Source organism: Meleagris gallopavo, chromosome 1 (assembly GCF_905368555.1).
Source record: "Meleagris gallopavo chromosome 1, MGAL_WU_HG_1.1, whole genome shotgun sequence".
NCBI classification, from domain to species: Eukaryota; Metazoa; Chordata; class Aves; order Galliformes; family Phasianidae; genus Meleagris; species Meleagris gallopavo.
In genome coordinates, this window is record NC_139404.1 from 9,849,286 (window position 1) to 9,868,856 (window position 19,571).

Below are 19,571 nucleotides of genomic sequence, written 5' to 3' on the forward strand. Positions count from 1 at the left end.
CACAATGAGTGTAGATGAACTTTATTTGGTCGCATATTGACCTTAAAAGGTCCTTTGCAACTCTAAGGATTCTAGGATTCTATGATTCTCTGATATATGTAGGTTGCATGGAATTCTTTGTGAGTTCTCAAAGTATTTGTCAGAGATTTTTGATGAAATGTTACTCTTCCTATGCTTCATTCCTGAAAACAGTTGTTCGTAAATGTGTGTACTGCCGAAAAGCAATGACATGAATAAAGTGTGATTGTGAAGGGGGGGATATTTGTCTCTGATTAGATAGGTTATATAAAAGTCTGATGAAGAGACATGATCAAATTCTTCAAGTTGATTTTCTGATTGCAACTCAACACATTCCATCTGAAAATTTGCAGGCAATTTATTCATGTCAACTGAAAATAGAATTGCAAATGTACCAAAAAAACTTTTTTTTTTTTTTTTTTTTTTTTTTTACCAATCTTGAAACCTATTCTCAAAATTCGTTGAATGGCAAGCGTGACTGCATATTTTTTTTGTGGTTCACACGACTGTGTTTAGCAAATGCATAAAAATGCATACAATTCTTTGCCATAACTTGAGTCAGCACTGTTCTGTGCCCTCCCCTGGTCCTGGTCCACCCAGACAGTGTTAATGGGGCATTGATGTTTTGTTGGTGCTGAGTGATGGTTGTGCACCCAGGGCAGGGCTGGGCTGGGTTGAACTGCTTAATGGGGCAAAGCTTCCACCATGATGGCATGAGGCAAGGGAGGGTCACAGAACAAGCTGTGCCAGGCTGCTTGCAGCCCACAGGCTGCAGGTTGGTCACTGCATGGGTTAGAAGACACCATACCATTTTTTAAAGTGCTTACATCATAAGCCACTTGGATTACCGTAGTCACTGACCCTCAATAAAAGAAGAGAGAAAATTCTCTGGAGCTAATATAATTTTTATGAGAAATATAGAATTAAATTTCTGACATTAATAATTATGCATGACTGTGGAAACAAAATTTTCCACTAAAAACTTGAATTAGCTATTGATATATTTTATCCATCTTTAAATTTATGTAATTAAAGTACTTAATAATTGTTATAAAAGGTGCTAGGTTGTTCTGACTTCAAGCTACAGCCTTTGGTTGAAGCTGTCAGACATTCTTATGAGTTTTGTTGTTCAGCACAAAACTTTTCAACCTGTACATGATAATTATTATTTCTTTTATAAATAGGATAAAAACTGGGCTTAGTTCAAGCTTCAGAAACCTTGGGCACCGTCATTTGCCAGCCTCTTGCTGGTATGGACATTCTGTGAGAATGGTGCTCTTAGATTTATTTACTCAACCCTAATGCATCAGACAACACTGAAGTTGGAAGAGGTCAAACAATATGGAGTGATAATACATTTTTTTACTACACCACTGATACCATCATCTCTCTTTCCTGTTGTGCTATTAATTATATGTTAGGATTTGAGGGGCTCTCCTCAAATAGCCTCTACAAACGTATGTTAATAAAAGAAGAAAATATATAATGATCTACATGATACATGTGAATCCTATTATTAAATATTGCAGCCACATGAAATCAGGTGAATCCTGGGGAATGCAGATATTCATAATTTATTTCGTTTTTCCATTAAGGAGTTTCTAGTCACAGTTAATTGTGCATCGGAAAATCTTTCTTTCTGTACCACGGAGCTTCAATCTGCAGCTTTTGCAGCCTTAAGGAGAAAGTTCTCCAGGCAAATGTCTTGCAACAAAGGAGGCAAGGCCCTTCCTATTCTGTTTAAATAACAAAAACACGGAAGTGTTTGAATGGACTTCAATGTCATAGGTGCAGTTGTCTGATTTATTCCTTCTCAGAGGAGTGGTCTGGCATCTATGTGGATAGTAACACCTTGCCAGCTGGCCAGACGGTGACATCAGCTGTCCTTTCAGACAGATGAATTGCAGTGTGCACAGCTGTCTGGCAAAGCACAGACTTTTCAGCAAAAGTAGAAGGGAAAAGCACTTCACGCATTTCTGATGGTATGTTTGTTTACAGAATTAGCTATGTTGAATTACCACCAAAACCGTCTTTCTGACTCTGCAATGGGTTACTCAGATCATGTGCCATAAAGCACAGCAATTCACACAGAAATTTGCATTCTCTCTGATGTTGAGTGGAGTGTGTTTTTTGCAGTTTGGCCATAATAACTATGGGCAATATGATCTTGTCTAATCTCCTTTTTTTTATAACCCTAGATCACTCTTGTCAAAATACATATCTCCACCTTTAGGCTGCTAAACAAAATAGCCATGTTTTGAAGCCTATTTGAATGGACTGAACACTCATAACTTTAACTGATAGTCACTCACTTGGAAAGTATGTTATAAGGTCTCAAGTGGCTTCAGGGTACAAAATTGTACCATAAGAACCAGCTAAGGAGCTGGCAATGCCAATGTACTGGTTCATAATGCTATCCATAAAAAAAGCCCTGAAAAGGATTTGGGACTCAGTCTATAGCAGTTTGAGTGTCCTTCACAATTTAATCATAAATTGAAAATAATTATTCCTAGTCTACGTGCAGAATGAAAATGCACGTCTTAATGTATAGGTAAAAGAATGATAATATGATTAGCCAAGGCTGAATCAAGCTGAATTAGTAGGAAACAAGAGATACTGGGTGAAACTATCACACAAGTTAGAAATGCTGCCAAGCTAGAAATATAACAGTGGCCTAATATTGTAAGCAGTGGCATCATTATTAAGGAGCCAGAAAAATGTTAATATAATTTCATATATTCACTGGTAGAATTTACTTTTTTTTTTTTTTCCTTAAGAAATGAACTATCGGGTTTTTTGTTTTTTTTTTTCATGTTTATATTCTTATTCATTTTCCCCTTGGATTTTCAGTTCTTTCTATACATAGAACCTATATAATTTGGTGTAGAGTCTTTTATAATGTTGATCGCATTGCTTGAATGTAAGAAAAACTTATCCACACTCTTTTGTTTAATGATAGATGTGTTTACAGATGTGAATGCTCATTGCTCATTCACTTTACACCTCATGTCCATTAGCTCATGTATTTAATATATTCCAACTGAGTAAATTAAAGTCAGAATCAAAGGCAGTGAATGGTTGTTTCTAGCTCATATGAGTACATCTGGTACTTTCCAAGTAAGGTACCTGAATTCTCCAGGGACATAGCAGATCATTTGCCATTCATTTCAAAGCATGGCTTCATACAGGTGGTGCTCATAGGCATAAAACTAGTGTGATGACTGGACAATGTTCCAGGCTACATAGTTTATGTATTAAGAACTATTTTTAGGATATTTGGATCTTCTCTTTTTATGATACAGTAGCAATGGAGATGTTGGATTTTGTCTCTGATATCTATGTCCTATGTGAAAGAGGAAATGAAACAATGGATTATTTTTACATCTGAAGAGGAAGTAACCCTGACATACACATGGTGTGAGTTACGATGTCTAAACGAGGTCTTCAGCAGCTATAATAGTTAAAGTTTTGACCTGAGCTTCAGTCTCATTGCCTTTTCCATGAGAAGACCATTCCTCTGGATGACATGAATGGCCTGAGTTGGTGCATCTTCAGTTCAAAACCACCTAGCTTTGTCTGATTAGCCACCAAAATCTTTATGAAGTATTAGAGTGGACTTATCATTGAAGACAATCAGCATTCAAGGAAATAAAAGATGTGACTTTGTAAATTTAAGTGAACAGCTGGGTATTATCGTCATAAATCGCCACAGTTAGATCTACAGCATTACACTAGTAATATTTAGAGCTCAAGTTCTCATAATGTAACCATTTACTGTTCAGCCCTATTAGAACTGCACTGTGTTCAGTCTATTTGAAATTGTACGAGCTATTTACAAAAACCTCTTCTATATATGTAATGTTTTCTAGTGGTGGACTTGCAGAATTGTGTTTTCTTCCTTTAATTAAAATTATAAATCTGTGTTATGCTTCACAGATGGACACTAGCAATATAAGTTTCTGTCATTTTCCTCTTAATGTAAAATACTGATGGCAGGCTCTGTGATGCAAAATAGCTAAACACTGTTTGCAGAAACCATACAAATCTCATTGGGATTCCCAAAGGAATTTGACGCATCCTAGCAAGTATACTTTAGAATGATTATGTAGCTGTCAATTATATTTCTATTCCATTCTCTGAGTTTACTTGAACTGTATTCTTTATTACAACCAAAATAAACCCTCTGCAGTAGACCATCTTTCTCTGCTAAACAAATGAATATTGAACGTGAGTAAGTAATCTTAAGTGCTGAAGATTTTACTCAGTTTTGCTTGTGACACGTCTGGCAAATGTCCAGGGTTCAAAGCTGACAACAAAAGTACAGCTACAAGTCTGCTTTGGGAATCAGGACTGTGACATTGTGAAAAGCTGGCTTTCAAGTCTTCTCTGCTTAGCAGGTTTTAAATATTTGGGCAGCTCTGAAATTAATGCCTCCTATTTGGCCTACAAGATCATGGATGTTGGTAGTATGGCAGTAGAGAATTGAACCTTCCCACAAATATGACATTATATTTTGTTGCCATGTGACAGACAGCAGCAGAGGGGCACTCTGATAAATTGGCATCCATGTGGAAGTGCGGATGAAGCAAGTATGTGCAACTGAATTCCTCTATGAGGAAAAAATGTCTCTCACTGACATTCATCAACACTTGCTAAACATTTATGGAGACCAAACAATGGATATGAGCACTGTGAAGCAAAGGGTGTTGTGGTTCAGCAGTGCATGAAACACATGAAACAGCTATATGAAAGACAAACTTTGTTCCAGATGGCCATACATAGTTGTTACACCACGAAATGTAGAGCGCCTCAGTTAGCTCATCCGAGTAAATTGGCTAATGATGATGACTATGATGAAAAATAGAATTTTGTAGCTGAGAATTTGCTCTATCAAATAGTGTTATTGTGTTCTTTCTATCTATTGCAATTTCCTCAGAAATAAATAGGAGGCATTACATTCAGAGCAATCTACTGACATTGGAAGTATAAAAATTATTTTTTTTCCTTTCTTATCTAATTAGATAGCAAGACTATTCAGAGACTGATTTGTTACATGTATGTAAGCATCAAGGCTAATTGGACACGCAGATGTGGATCTCATCTGACAAATGGATTTAGTGGCCCCTGGTTTCTCTTTATGAAAAGCTGGCACTCCAAAATGTAGTACCTCTACTCATAATTGACTGACCATGTTCCATCCTCAAAGTTTATTTCTGCCATTTGAAAAAAATCACACGCAACCAGCTCACATATAGACACATAAAATACAGATGACAACGACATCAGATTTACAGGCAGGTACAAATTTTGTTGGGCAGACCCTCTCTGGAAACCCTTAACTTGTAGTTTTTTGGTGCTCTTGTTGCTTGTAACAACATTAGTAAGGTGATGTAGTTTCCAGATCTGGTTGATTTAAAAACAAGTCAAAAATGGATCTTCAATGAGCTTGTGTTTTCAATATTAAGCAGACAGGGATATAAGCACACTGGAACTTTTTATGGACTTGTTTAGCAGGTTAGCACCACTGCTATATAAACAAGAAATCCTTTCAGAGCTGGATAATTTGTCGCACCTATGTCTTTGCCTTTGAATTTCAATTCTTTTTCTAGATCAACTTTTTGTTTTCTCTTTCAGGACCACATGCTCTCTGAAAAAGAATATGTAACCATAGTGAAGAAAATCTGGCTGAGACCAAATGTATTCATACAGGAAGGCAGGACCAGATTGTTTAAAATGAGGAATTTTGTAAAGAACTGCTCAGATGATTTCAGACTAACCATGGATATTTACACCTCAATAAATAAATAAAATGTCTAATTCTAGCCTTAGCTTTCTTTTTATCTATTTGTGCTGGTCACTGTAAACATTATCAAGTACTATCATTTCCTCAGTCATCTCACCAATTCATATTTGCCAAATGACACAGCTGTAATTGTAGGCAGTTTTAAATTCCTGTTATTAACTTGAGATTTTAGGTCTTTTTAATCCTTTATATGTTCTTCCAGTTCCTCTGTGAGATAAAAGCTGCTATTACTCTGCCCATTTCTGGCATACCATCATGATCAGAGATTACAGGGTTTGTACTATGTGACTCTTGTTTGGAGTAGATTCTCATTGTTCTGTTATTTCCCAGCTCTCTTGTCTCACTTTTCACCAGAAAGGGTAACAAAAGACCTCAGATGGTAAGACTCAGGTTTAAGACTTCCTTCTTACTATAAGTGCACTATTAATCAGAAAATGTCTTATTCTGTTTTACTTCTAACTCTCTTGCACATCCAAATGCTGAGAGTAGATATTCTGTATGAAATCTCTATGTAGATAACCCCTGATATAGGAGGTACCTGAATGCTTTAGCTCCATATATTTGTATCAGCCATGATACCTGGATTCAGCAGTGCCTATATTGAGTATGCAGAGTAGCTGAACACCAAATTAATTCCTAGACCTAATACAATGAATAAACATTCTTTTTTTTTTTTTTTTTTTCTCATAGCTGATGCTCCTAGACTATGCTCACCAGTTTAGTCTGCAAAAGAATGAGAATTAGATGACCTCCCATGGCATCCTTTATTTAGTAGTTCAGTAGTTCAAATATCAGTTTTGGAAAACACTACACCTAAGATTCTGATGAACTTTTTGTTCTCCTTTTTGAAGAAGCAACCTTTTTTTCTTCTTTTGTTTAATTTCAGATCTACATTTGGCACAGCATTACTGAAAAGTAGAAAGTTCTGGAGCATGAAAATGTACCCTTCCAAGCATGATTACACCTCCATTAAAGGAGCCCTATTCCTGGATTTCATTAACCAGATAAAGTCTCTTCCGAAAGAGTAATTGTAATCATTCTGTATTAATAACTGTATTAATAAAGATGGAAGCTCAATTTATCTTCAACTGATCATTAGAGAAAGCACTGTTGTTACAGTGTCTGTAGCAATCTTAGATTTAGAAAGAGATAACACAAAAGGAGGTTGTTTCTCAAAAGCACTGGAATAAAGCCCTTTCTAGTCTCTCTGTTTGTCATCAACACTTCAAAATATCTTGGAAGTCTCTCCAGTCTCAAAACAAAGGAATTGGTTCACTTACTGCAACACTGAACTACATGGTAAAACTCAGTAAAACAAAGCAACAAGGAATATTTTCTCAAATGTTCGGAGGGTGTAATGCTTTCAGTGATCAGTGAACTCAAGATCATTTTCAAGTCAAATTATTTTTATATTTCATCAACTGTGTCTTCCAGGTAGCCAAACCAAACAAAGTGAAACTGAAACCAGAATGCCAGACAGCTGTAGAGAAAGATAAAACACCATTACAAATATAAATACAAGTTGTTTGTTTGTTTGCTTGTTTTCTAAACAAGGTTATAGGATGTATAAAACATTTCAATTAGACCCCTTTCTAATGAAGATCTGGGAGATTTCCATTTAATTGCCTTAAATGGGAAAAATAACTTTCATAGATGACTGATTTTTCTTCAGAAAAAAGAATATCTGACATACTTTATTTCAAAGTATATTGAATTGAATCAAAATATTTCCATTTCCAGGAAACATTTTTTCAATACTAAGTACTAAGAGCAAGTTTATTTGGTGGTTTGATTTTCTTCCTTTCATAGTTTGCTTTTAGATTACCTTGAGACAATTGCAGCTGTATTTCTCAAATTCTTTCTTGCAGGCTCAAGGGTGCTCAGTGTCCTTTCATTTTCAATCAGAATATAACACATGCTACATAACATATAGCAGAAATGAAGACTATACCACTGGAGTCAAAACTACCAAGATATCAAAGCTTTCTTGGACTCAATTCATGTAATAACATCAAGATGTGGAAATAGCTCTGTAGCTTTCTTGTGTGTGAGTTATTCCAATCTTCCACTGCCTCTCAGATGCAAATGCACCAAAGACCCTCACACAGCTCTTTCCTGCTCGAGTAGGTAGGATCATAGCCTGATTAATAAAGGGAGGAATCATCTACATTAAGCCCATGTCTCCATGTAGACATAAAACTATCGTCTATATAACTGCATAAAATATGCTGAAGGACATAGAAAATTTTCACAACTCCCAGAATTAGGTTATTTACTAGCCTGTGTCCTCTACAATAATGACAACCCTTTCTACATATCAGCCATTCTCAACATGAGCTTAGAATCCAGAGCTTTTACTTTTTTTAAGGTTCATTGGCAGACAGGTAGCATCTGTCACTCAAATATAACAAGAAGCTGAAAACTTTGATCTGGTTAATTTTATTCTAAACTGAGAAAGGAAAAAATGAAATCAGAATATAGGAAGTCAGTATTTGCAATAAATGTACTGAATCTACTGAATACTATATCTCAAATGCAAAATCTCTGCTATGTCTTCAAACGGGTAAAAATAAAAAAATATACATTTGAATAAAAAAATGACTCACAATCACATCAACATAACAAAGTACACATACAAGTAAGCCACTGGAGGCAGGGAAAGGTCTGAGCTCACACTCTTACCCAAGTACCTTGATTTTTGCTCCCTTTTATCCTCCTTTTCCTACCCAAAGTCGTTTTCTCAATGTCTGATCCAGCACCCCCTTGTGATAAGTGGAAGCTTTTTCAGTAGTTTCAGTGGCAGGCATCAAACTGAGTAATTCATGTTTTCCTCCATCTCACTGTGCAGTGCTTTTGCATTGTTGTACTACGGGTTTTGTTTTTTTTTTTTTCCATAAACGTTTCAATTCCAACAACTACTGATGTCAGCAATCTGATTTTCAGCTGAAAATATGAACACATCATGCAGTGTTTATATATAAATATTTCCTGAAGCTGCATTAGAGACAAATCTCCTTGCTACCTGCAAATGTGCTAAGTTATGTATATTTATTTTTCCAGCACTAGCAGAAATAAATTAGCGGGGAAATTCAGACTATGAAAAAGATGATTAATAAATGTACAGTGATATTTCCAATGCCTTCAGAAACTAACTACTGTATTTTGAAATTATCATAGGCGTAAACATTGTATACCCTTCAAATATACAGGTTTCCTTATATCATTTTAATTAATTAATAAATTCATGAATCTTTTGGCACAAAATGAAATTAAAAACTAATTGAAATAGGTATTTGATTAATATTTCAACCTGCACATCTAGGGAGGATCTTCAAGGAAATATGAAGTTTAGTATTCACTAAGAATCTGAAGTCTTTAATGCTTACTAGGTATCTCCTCTAAATAAAATCAAAATCAACTTTTTTAAAAAAAAACATAAGATAAGCTTCTTCTATATATATCATTTTTATAAACTTTTCCTTCAAGAAAGTAACCTAGTTGATCTAGGAAAAAAAAAAAGGCATTCATTTTTTCTATAATACAAGTTACTGTGATTTAATTATTCTACCAGATAAGACAAATGTGTTTGACACGTGCTAGGCAAAGCTTTATATAGTGCATTCATGCATAGAAAATGGACACGTCCCTTGAGAACAAATGCATCATTCTGCTCCATTCCTGTTAAAAAAAATAATAATACATTTTTATGTGGCCTAATTAACAGAAACAACAGCAGTTACAGGAGTAGAGCATTTCAGCACCTGCTTAGCTCAGGCAGGCCAGTGAGAAAGGGTTGATTGCTTCTTAAATCTTTAGGAGTAGACAATGACAAGCAAAGACAAAAAAGGACCTGATCCAAAGTCAGAATCATTAGTAATACTGACTTCATAAGACTTTAGAACAGGCTCAAGGAGAAAGAATCAAGGAAGTACAAATCTGAACAAGACATAATTTTTCATAGCAGCATTCAGGTCTGTAAGTGGTGTGTGCAGATATGTAATGTAGAAATTAACACTTTTCTTCAGATGTGCAGAAAAAACTTATTTTGGTATAATGTTACAATTTCTTCCCCAAGCTGTAATAAACTAATTATTCTACTTTATAAGGATGTTGTAGGATTAAAGTATTCTTTTTGACTGGAAATGCTTCAGGAATAAATGAACATTACATAACAGCATCTGTGTGTAGTATTAAAAGTACCTTTTAAAAAGTACCTTTGTATTTGCAAACACATGTTCACATACAGATTAGAACAAGAAATTGCTCACACGGTGATACTGCAATGGCCAAATACTGTTGTGCTGTAAAAATACTGTTTTAGGAGTAAATACAACATACGGAAAGAATATTGTCTATTACAATTCATATATCTTAAAAAATGATTTTTTATTATTTCTTTCATAGCAGAATGCTTCCCATGTGAAGTATATCTTCATTCCATTCAAAAGTTTAACATTAAGCATACAGAAATGTTCAGAATGAGAAAATCCAAGCTTTCCACTGAGAATAAAGTTAAGTAGCTACTAAGCTGGACCAAATTTTAGAATGTCACATTTGGAAGAATCTGAATTTACAATCTGCAGTTTATTGTTGATATTTAGATTCCTATTTTCATTTTTGAATCTTAGAAGAACAACTTTTTTCTAAAAGGTGTCTTACAAAGTCAGTTTTCTTCCCTAAAGCCTAGCAGGCTTTCTCTACTCTAGTCCTTATTCTTTGATCTGATGCTCTTCTGAATACTAACTAACCATTTTACAGCTCAGCAATGTTATCAGTAAATCCATAAAAACTGTCTATGTACTTTTGCAAAGAAAATATTTTTGCAAAAGAAAATACTACAGGAATTTAAACTTGGGTGTTACAACTTTGCATATGATGAAAATAGTTAACTTGAGAGTCATTTTTGAGTGACAGAATTCAGCTAATCCTTTCAATGTCTTTAATATGCTTGAGTAGTTCATTTAACTGCAAGAAAATAAAAAAAATGCATTTGTTATAGTCTCCAAGTACCATGGCTATAAAAATAATTGCAGATACATTTTATAGTACAGAAAAAACATAGATATGTATGCAGTGATCAAACACTAGGAGAATATATTATAACTGCCTTAGCTACAGCTATCTTTGGGATCCCATCACTGTGCTTTTAGATGCAGCATAAGCAAATACCATGTGCTAGTTCTGTTTCTGTGCAATCTTTCCACTAACACAAATTCCATGAATATGAGATGTACTGCAATATCCAGCTGCTCAACTGAAACTTGAATTCCCCAATGGTTCACAAATCCACTAGGATGGAAGTAACTGACATTTAAACTAGCTTTATTAAAGAACTGTGAAAACTTCAGGACTGTAATGAGCTCACACCAGCATGTAGCTTTTGTCCAGTGCAAGCATCTGAATAGCTATTTCAGACCTGCACACAAAAAAAAAACACATCTGCGTGAATGTTAGCACGGGTCTCTTTCTGGCCTCAGGGCTGAGAGTCAAAGCTTTAGTGGCATATATATATATATATATATATATTTTTTTTTTTTCCAAATACTGAGACTCTGAGATTTCAATGCTCTGTGCTTGGAGGGAAAGGAAAAAAAAAAAAAAAAAAAAAAAATGGAGGAAATGGTCTTCTAACTTAAAGCAACTGGATCATTCCCATATCCTGTAAAACAGCAGAACAGTCTCCTACTGTTCTTCTACAAGGGGAAATATTCAAAACCCACCTAGAGGCTTTCCTCTGCAATCTATTCTAAGGAACCTTCATTAGCAGGAGGCTTGGAGTAGATGATCTCCAGAGGTCCCTTCCGACCTTTAAAATTCTGTGATTCTGTGAAGAGCTAGAACACATTCAAATAAAGAAAACTGAGTTTCTTTCTCCCAGGATAGCATACTTATTTTTATATGAAGAACCAGAACCTTCACTTATGAGTCTGAATCTCTCAGGGAACTCTACCAGCACTTCTTGTTTGGATCCTAGTTCTGCTGCTAATCTGTTCAGGCAGCAGGAGTTCTGTTAATAAGAGTGCTCTCACACCAGAAAATGAGTTAACTCCTAATCACAGACTGGAGCTGAGCAGCTTTGAAAGTCTTCCCACTTCAGTGCAAGTATGGTGTGTTATATCCCTGTGGTGTCTTTTAGGAATGCTTTTCTTAAAAGATCCTGGCAGATATTCACAGTTGGGTGCATCCTGCAACATTCCAGGAATGGCATTTTTTGAGTAAGAGAACTCAATAGAGACTGAAGACATTTGGAACTTTGAGTTGGGCTTGATATTTGGAACCATAGAATCCTGGAATCATTGAATATCTTGGGTTAGAATGGACCTTATAGCCCAACTAGTTCCAATTCCCCTGCTGTTGACAGGGACACCTCCCACCAGATACAGATGTCCAGCACCCGATCCAGCCTGGTCTTGAACACCTTCAGGGATGGGGTATCCACAGCTTCTCTGGGCAGCCTGTTCCAGTGCCTCAGCATCCTCTGAGTAAAAAAAAAAAAAAAAAAAAAAAAAAAAAGAATGTCCCTCTAATCTATCTTATCTGAGTCTCCCCTATTTTAGTTTAAAACCATTCCCCTCCCCCCCATAGTGTCCTATCACTATCAGATCATGTAATTTTAATCCTTATATTTTTATGCAGCAGAACCAACTGAAACTCACACCAAATGCCCATATAAACAGAACAGTCCTACATGCAAGAACAACAATATTCAATGTTGCTGTGGCTATTTGTTGTTTCATACCTGCATCAGTCTGTCTTGTATCCTAGGAGAATTATGTTTTTTCCAGAGGGTTCTTGTGAGTTGTGAGGAAGCTGGGAGTGCCATGGGAGTACAGACATCTGCGTCACATCGTCAGGCAGCTCCAAAGAAACAAATCCCCAAGCAGCTAAACATGCACGCTTGCCTGCAGCCCCTGGCCCAGCTGCTTAATTAACGATCAGCTCCTGCACAACTAAGTTCAGCCATGTGTCACTCCCACCAATCAATTATGCTGGCATTAAACAACCTACCCACTAGGTGTTACCTATTAGTATTTCAATGAGATATAAACATGCATCTCTGGAGAAGTGTTTGTTGTGGTTGACTTAGTAGAAGGTATCTGAGAGCAAAATATGAACTGATTGGTACTGAATGCTGCAGGACTTGAAAGCGAGCTGTCAGACCTGTCTCTCTCCATCAAAAATGCACCTTAGGCAGAGCATCCTGCGTCTATACAGCTAATGTAAATAATAACATAGTTTCCTCTGAAAATAATCGTCTGGATCATCTCACAGTGATGGAGTTCAACAGCAGTATTTTTCTTTGTTTGCTGGAGAGATTGATGCATGGATACATTCAGGTGAAAAACAAAGCAAATTTCTAAGAAAACTGTAACAACTGCTTGTTTGTTCTTTTTACGCTGCCTGCTAATAAATGCTGTCTGCTCATTGTAGGTATCATTCCATTGATATATTCCTTTCATATACTTCCAAATTCCCTGAATTCATTGTAAGCAAAAGGCAGTGGAACTAGGTTTGTCAAAGAAAAACTCCCCCTTGGAGCCAGAGAAGCTTTGACATTATTCGAGTATGTGCCAAGTGCACTCATTTACTCAGAGATCATTCTTGGATATGCCTTTCTCTAGGGAGCAACTATACATCAAACAAATGCTTTGCAAAAAGCTCTACTCATGGTTCTATGACAGATTCATTTTTAATATCTGTAAGGCACAACTTCTAAAGTAGGATTTCATGTACCAATAGATTTTACTAATTTCCAGAAGCACTGCTATGAGTGTGAATGATTTCTTTACCAGGACTGAGTGCACAAAATCACCAGCATAAAACTATGCTGTTAATATATTAGGCTCCATTTCACTTGTCCTCTGAGAGGGCTTTATTGGTATAGTCTAATCTGCCAGACTAAGTTCAAGAGCTTCAGTAGAGACTGTCAGATGGAATAGAAGCAGAAAAAGAACAATTCAAAAATTATTTTTGAGCCAGTCTGTATCACTTTACACATATCTGAATACAATCCTTGTAAAAGTGTTCAACTTAATGAACTTTTTGAGTGTGATATCAGAAAAAGATTGGAGTATTGGGCTGGATGTCACTCTGTGCAGCCAGGTCAAGTGGTTGGTGACCCTGCCCGTGGCAGGGGGTTGAAACTAGATGATCATCATTGTCCTTTTCAACCCAGGCCATTCTATGATTCTATGATTCTATACATACATTAGAAAGTCTTACATAAAAATGTAAGAATGAAAAAAAAAGAACGATCACCATTTTTTAAGGAAAACTTTTTTATTGATTTTGCTAAAGAAATTTTAAATGTATCTGTAGAGTTTCATTTCTATGACTTCTTTCTAAATAAAATTTCTGAACTAGCTATGTCTAGATGAGTTCTATTAAAGTGTGAGTACTCGATACATATTAAGCCTGGACTGAGCATAGCACTTGCCTTATAATTAAGGTAATACAAAGCAGATATGCAAAAATAAGGTACAGCGCAAAACCAAAATTTCCTCACTAACATCTCCAAATCATCTGCATGTATATATATTCTATATTAGTAGTAAGCAAGTATCACCCGGAGGCTCCAATTAGTTCAGATCACTCACTCTGCTGGTTATTGAAGGAAAATAAACAGGGAACATTCCTTGCCTCAAAATCTCTTCCAGACAACAGCACCACACCGCAGGGCTCTTAGAAAGCAGTGTGGAAGAAGGATGCTGAACCTGAGGGCAACTAATTGGAACACAAAACTGAAAAAACTATTGGCTAAGCATTCAACTGGAAGCTTTAAAGATATTTTTTTCTACCATAAAACAAGTGGACAAGAGATACAAATGAATCACTTGCAGCCTGTCTACTTAAGGACTCTCATTAAGAACGGGCATCACGGTGAAGTCAGATCTTGAGACAGAAATGAAAGGAGACGAGGATAATGGCTGTGTCTAATGACTTGGATATAAAGGCACAGAAAATAATAAAACACAAGTTAATAAGCTCTCACTCTTAGAGAGGTTAACATGACAAAAAGGGATGGTGCTGACAGGATTTCTGTAACCAGATTATATAAATAACAAGGGTTGGTAGAGAGAGCATGGACAGAACCCTGTATTAAATATTAAGCACTTGCATTATCTGAGCTAAAAGATCCACTGCAGTAATCAGAAAATTATGTCATTCCCTAAATTTTTGTGGCTAAGCTATTAGAAGGAAAAGAAAAAGCAGTACATTTTACTCAGCTCAAAAACATTTGCAGTGCCTGTGATCTGTGACCATTTCCATGCTGCTGCCATTAGGGTTATCTTTCTCAGTACCTCAGGAGTTCAGAGCAGAGCCTACCAATCTTGAATCATCCTTTCTGACAGTCAGGAGTTGTGCAGGCGAAGACAGGCTTATCATTACTATGTCAATGACCCAAAGAAGACCAAGGGCTTCTTTGTAAAATCAAAATACTTTTGTATTTTGTCACACTTCACCATCTTTCTGACAACTCCACCAGTGAGTAACTTGTAGTGGAAAACTGATCATGAAAAATAGTTGTATTCTTGCCTCAATGCAAATTTCATCTTGGAGAAAGAGCCTATCTTGCAGCTTGAAAAAAAAAAAAAAAAAGAAAAAGAAAAAGAAAGAAAAAAGAGGAAGAAATAATAAAAAAAAACGGAAGAGATGTTGGCAAAAGCAAAGCTTCATGGAGCATGTGTAAGCAAAACACCAATATGACATCAGGTCTATATATTTAGCACAGAAATTAATAACAACACTTGGTTTAGTATTTCGTCCTCTGCATACACTTGCTGTTTCTGAGACACAATATTCTGTGTCATTCATAAATATACAATATAATGCCTAATGACTTTTATCACAGTTCAAAGAATGTTATTTCTTCTCTCCAAAGGCAAGCATTAATAAGTCACAAGAGGCTGTGAGTAATTCAAGTTCAAGTTAGGACAGTATTTATGTCTAGTCCAAGTCTAAATTCTTGCCCATAGAGCCCTTGGCCCTAGGTCTCAATTCTTGAGTGCAAATCTTGGTCCCAGTGAGGCTATTAAAAAAAAAAAGAAAAGAAAACTAGTAGACAAAGTAGAAGAAGATGAAGAAGATTAAGACAAAATAGACAAAATATAGTGTGGGAAATTTCCCCCTTGAAGGTTACTCTTAGATTCCTTGGAAAGGAAATGGACAAAAATATTTGCTTAGCCACTACTCCTGGAAAATCAGGAGAACAGGAAAGAATGGAAATGTGAAAAGCAAGCTGTTTTCCTGACCAGAACAAATTGCCTCCATCCCTCTTACCACAGCCATCTTCCCTGCCACCCCCACTGTGACCTTCTTCTTCTGTCCCTGCTTGGCTCCTCTTCCTCGCTCCTCACCTGCCAGTGGTGGCAGATGGCTATGAGGAGCTGGGACAGCCTGCGAGGAGTAAGTATGTTAGAGAGGGAAGGATGAGCTGCTGGAGGCAGGGAGATTTTCCAAGGTTCGTTATTGTTGGGCAGTAGCACTGCTATCTCAGCTACCCTCACTCCTCCTGGGATCCTTGACAGGAAGCGCTCTGGAAAGCTTCTTGCTGCGAATTGGCTGCTGAAGACAGAAAACAGAACAAACATTGCAGCAAGAAGTGATCACTCCATCTTTCCTCATTGTGCATTTGACAGATTCACATATACCTGACATGACACTTGCCTGCAACTTGCAGAGCTGTACAGCCAAGGGGAAGGGGGAGGGAGGGCAAAGTGGGATAAATAATGCTACATCCACGGTAACAAGGCAGTAGTGTGGAAATCTGTCAAGAAATACATACTCCTGATAATAGAGAGAAAGCAAGGCCTAATCTTGTTTAGCACAAGACTGGAGTTAACACGTTCAGCTGCATGAGAAATAAACAAGTTCCCTTCTGCCTGAATGGAAGTGCCCCTACACGTGCTTAATCACTGTGCACAGCTTGTCACTACTTGATCTTCTAGATCCCCCTTCTTCTTCTCAGCTGGGTTGTTATCATCCTCTGTTATTATCTTCATACTTCCCCTGGTTATTATCAGCATGTTAACTTTGCCTTTATGTTGACAATCTACCTGGCAATTTTCTCCTCTCCAGCTGGCTTCCTTGTGTCTTGGATAAGAAAACTAATGTTCTCTGCTCCAAGTGAATGTCCTGTTCATTATTCTCAATGTACTGTGACACAGCAACACTGAATACCAAAGACTCCAGTAAATTCTCATCTATTTCTCAGTCATGTAGAACAATTAACCAACCAGTACATGCAGCAACTTTATCTTTTGTGGTCCCTACTGTATTTAGATTTGACTATGCTTGTATTTCATAGTTGCCCAGGCCTGTGATGTGAACATCTGAGTAAACAGTGTTTAATATTACACATCCTTGATGTGCCACAGAGCACTTCTGTCGTACCGTGTTCTTGATGTCATCCTGAATGAATCATTTCATAGCCAAGCAGGCTGAAGCAGAATACAGTTAAATAAAAGAATTGCTGAAAGGTCCTTGCTGACTTGCCTATCAGCTGTCTATGGACCATATGGTTCACAGAGCAGCAGGGAAGTGAGCTTTGCCATAGATTTGTCACTCTCCTGTGCTCTTGGTTGAGTCTCTGTGGGTTAGATCTGCCTAGCAGTTACAGTTGGAATATATTATTTTCCCCAGGAAGGTGCTGTTAACAGTATCTTAAAATCTAAAAAAAAACAACAAAAAAGATTGGCTTGGTCCAGAGGAAGTTACTGAGTACATCACGTTTAAATATCATGCTGAGGTACACACTAATAAGGCGGTCTTCTGACCTTTCAGTTAAGTAAAGATTAAATCTGCTCTTGTCCTTAAGATTTACCATCATTGCAGACTTTCACCTTTTTTAAAAATGCATCAAAATCTGTAGACCTCAGCAAAGACACAGGAACAGTAGCTAGCAGTTCTTGTGATTAGAAACTTAAAGTTCTGCAAACTTTAGCAAAGGGAAGGTCAAGCATCTACAAAGTCAGAGCATGCAAAAATTGAGTGGCAAAACAAAAAAACCCTCAGATTAAAATCCATATATGAATTATCCACCTAAAACTAGTAAATAAAACAAATCACTAAAACAGTAATTAAACCAACGTTTTTTGCCTTTTTCCCTTAATTAAAAACTACAGCATTCTAAGAATTTAAACAAAAATGTTGTCAATTTCCATTTGAAAAGAATATATAAGGAGAGTTTAATGGCTTCAGTTTATTAAAGTCATTGTGTGCTCATGGTTAATTAAGAGCACGGGGGCTTCCACTGAGAATCAGAATGTTCTAAATAATATAATAATAATGACTTTTGTAACCAATTACAGTAAAATAAAACTGGGTTATCCAGTATGACCTGTCTGGCTTTGGTATTCATAATTTTAAATCCTATTTAATTAAATCCTCAGGTTACCATATTAAACATAAAACACCTGTGGCCTTTATAATATAAATACAGTGGGTCAGGAATGAATTCTCATTCCAGAACTGGGGGCTCATTCATCAGAAAATTTTCTGGGTTGTCATCATATTTAAACAACATTATGAACCAGAACTTCAGCTGGTGCAAATAACCTATTGTAAATAGACTGAAATAGCACTAGAGCTTTGTACCACTGCTCTTTATTTCTAAGCAACATGCATTTCTCTGTTCACTAGTGAGAACAAGGTTCAGTAAAACAAAATTATATAGTTCCCTTTCTCCCCTCCCAGCATTTAATTTAGATTTGTTTTCTGTTTTAATGTGAGGATTAAGTACATAAAGAAATCACTTCAGAGAAAAGATCAGCAACTCCTGTCTGTAGCAATGAAGAATTTTTATTTCCTCGTAGCCATGTGCCTGACATTTCACGCAGAATTTTCTTCTCTGTCTCTCCAGATATAATTGCTCTAAGTAAAAGAATATCAGCTATTTAACAAAATTTAAGAGTTTTTCATTCACAAGGCTTCTTCCTTCTTTCCTTCTGAACAATTAAAGCAATATATCAGGCCTTAGTCTTAATTATCCTTTTAGCAAATTTTACTTTCTAAGGAATCTAGTTCCAAAATACATTCTTCCATTTAATGCTTCTGACGTATCAGAAAAAAAATAATAAGATTTTCCCTAATTATTTTTAAAAGTAATCCTCAAAAATTTCATTCTTTATTGAATCTGTCATTTTTTTGGGATTGGAATGATGGAACTAGGGAAAATTGCAGTGAACTGTTGTCTGCTGCAATGGACTGAGTGGAAATGTATGCTGCAACCATGAAATTTCAAATTCAAGGCAGAATCCATAGGGAGAGAAAAAGTCGTACTAAAAAAGCCAAGGTTCAGTAACAGATGTGTTTATATTGTTTTCATATTCACTCTTTTATGTTAATATAAGAATAAGTGCTCTGCATGCACATCATGTAATCAGCTCATACGGTGAGCAGTTTGTTTCATTAAATTAGATCCTTTTTTCATGCTCAGCACATTGATGAGGAGATGAACAAAGCTCATATCACTGATTTCCAATTTTTTATTTCCAATGGGGAGTTGTCTAGAAGCATTAAATCAAGAGTCACTGAACCATCTTATTTCTAGCTGTTATCATTGAATAAATATTATCCTTTCCCCTCTCCCTCTTCCAAGCTTTTTTAGTTTTCCTTCTCCACAGGCACCATTTGCTTGTTAGTTAGTAAACAAATATATATATGAATACAAACATATAAATTTATATGTGGACTTTTTCCAGTGACATCAAGGAGCTTTGGTTAATGTCTTAAATATAGAAATGTAATA